We start from the raw sequence: 2,745 nt of genomic DNA on the forward strand, positions 1-2,745 counted from the left end.
AAATGTAACCATTGAAACCTCTTCCATATAAATATATATAATGTAATTATATTTTAGGAAAAAAAAAAACACCATGACAAAGTGAACTAATCAACCTAAAAAAAATTATGTATAGGTACAAAACATCACTAACAAAGTGGATAACATAAACCCATTCAACATAGTATTGTTTAAAGGAAAATAAAATATTGAAAAACAACCATTCAAAAATATTAGAGAATTTTACATTGATAATATGTGGAAATTTATACCATATATAAGACATACATGCTATTTCACTCATTGTTGATTGATTTTGAGATAAAGCCCCATGTGTTGTCCAAATTTTTTCCTAGCACATGTGGCCCCTAGTAAAACAACCACGTGTCGGGTGGGACCTAGCTCAAGGAGGTTTAGAGACTAACAAACATATTGAAGCTTAGGAACGCATGGCTTCAGAAAGAGAGTAGGTATCTGAAAGTGTATTATACTTTTATAAGGTATCAAGATTCAAACGGAGAACACATGAGTCTCTGGGAGGATTAGGACCTTTCGGATACTTCTTTTATGTGTGGTCGCAAGTCGCACAGTACAACACTTTTCGAGAAAAAGTAATGTTACTTGTCTCCATTGTACGAGTGAAAAAAAGAGTTTACCACCATCAAATATTCTTGGAGATTTGTCCTACTATTTTCTTACATGCACCTTTCCAAGGCACATATTGATGGCGCGTGCCTTCAACAATCCCATCCACCGCGAACTTGTAAGGTCTTGTCTCACCAATTCCTACTTTGGGTCTACTTGACAATCCCACAAAGAGAAGATACAACCTTGTAAATGAAAGTATCTTTACAAAGGACAGGAAACGGGTCGAAACCCCTCCAATAAAAGCTCATCCATTTATTCTACAAATACGGGAATAAACTCACTGTAAATTCGATCTCGGAAACTAAGTGGGAAACTCTGTCAAATTATCCTTACAAAAGAAGAAACACAATTGGTGTAACCTTGTTTAACATATAACTGTTGGAAATTATTTTACCAGGATCTTAGATCTACTCACAAGTATGTTTATTAACATCCTAAATAAGAACTTTCTAAAACGATAAATTAAACACATATAAAGTTTAAGAAACCTTACATTGGGTGCAGCGGAATATAATGACTCCTTCCGTTCAGATATCTAGCCCTTGATTCCTTCGTAGCAGAAAGCATTATCAATATCTGAACCTGGATCTCTTTCTCTGAATCTTTGATGCTGAAACTCCTTTGCTGATGATCTTTCTTCACGATCTTCCTCACTATAATTGAGGTATCACTTGATGTGTGTGGGCACTACTCATACACTAAGGATTTCGAAATATTGAAGAAGAAGAGAGGGAGTGGTCAGCCAGATAGGGAGAGAGAAGGCTCAGGTTTTTCTCTGAAGGAAAAATAGAAAATTTAAGTGTAATTTTCCTGAAGCCTTCACTATCTATTTATAGCATTCCACTAGGGTTAGATTTGAATTATATGGCATTAAAATAATGAAAAAATCAACTTAAAATACTACAATAGGTGGCCGGCCATACCTTTAATGGATTGGGCCTTACTTTTTGCAATTTTGCAATTTTAACACCTTTTGTATCTGATTTTCTCAAAAATGCCAATTTCCTAATTCAACCATTTAAATGTCAATGCTAACTATTTAATAACTATAAATAATTATTAAATAATATTGTCATTTATCATATTTATTAATTGAACCATACAAAGTATCATAATTAACAAATATGCCCCTATAAACTCTTTCTTTACGATTTCGCCCTTACTTAGTGAAAAATTTCACAAATAGACATAGTCTAATTTGTGAATTATAATTGATTAATCAAAATCAATTACATGAGTCTTACAAGCAATATTATCTCAACTAGTGGGGGGACCATGGGTCTATATAACCGAGCTTCCAATAAGTAGATCAAGAATTTAGCACTAAAATTCACTAACTTTACGTTGAATTCACGCATAGAACTTAGAATTGCACTCTCAGTATATAGAATGCTCTATATGTTCCACCATATAGACACATCATTAGTTATCCATTGTTATAATCCTAATGTGATCAATTATCCTCTATATGTATGATCTACACAGTAAAGGGATTAAATTACCGTAACACCCTACTATGTATTTTATCCTTAAAACACTTGACCCCGTATAAATGATATTTCAACTTATGTGAAATGAGATCTCCACCATTTATTTCGTTTGGTCAAGCTCGAAGGAGATCATCCTTTGCTTACTATTCGCCAGATAGAAGCTATAGATTCCATGTTTATGCTAGCGCTCCCACTCAATTGCACTACCGTGTTCCCAAAAAGTACGTATCACCCTGACTTAAAAGTAGGCTTAACTAAAAATTCAAGGAACACGAATAGCCTTTCAAGATTGAGCCTAATCATAACAGGATTAAGATCATTTGATCTAGGATCAACGAGGCGATATTGACTTGAATAGATTTTACGGTAAGTTTAATTAAATCTAAGTCAAAGTTCAGTATCGGTCCCTTCCGATGCATACTCCATGCATCCAACCTGAGCTTTACTTTAACCAATGTTCTGGAAAGAACATAGTATTTCTCCAAATACAAGTAAACTCTTGTTGTAGATTATCATATCAGTAAAACCCTGTGTCTGATAAATCTAGGAAACTTTATTCACATAGTCATGTTTACTTTCCAATGTGTTGACGGCACAATAAACAGGATCAAGTATGTGAAAAGGGTTT

This window comes from Cannabis sativa, chromosome 5, assembly GCF_029168945.1.
Source record: "Cannabis sativa cultivar Pink pepper isolate KNU-18-1 chromosome 5, ASM2916894v1, whole genome shotgun sequence".
In the NCBI taxonomy this organism is placed as follows: domain Eukaryota; kingdom Viridiplantae; phylum Streptophyta; class Magnoliopsida; order Rosales; family Cannabaceae; genus Cannabis; species Cannabis sativa.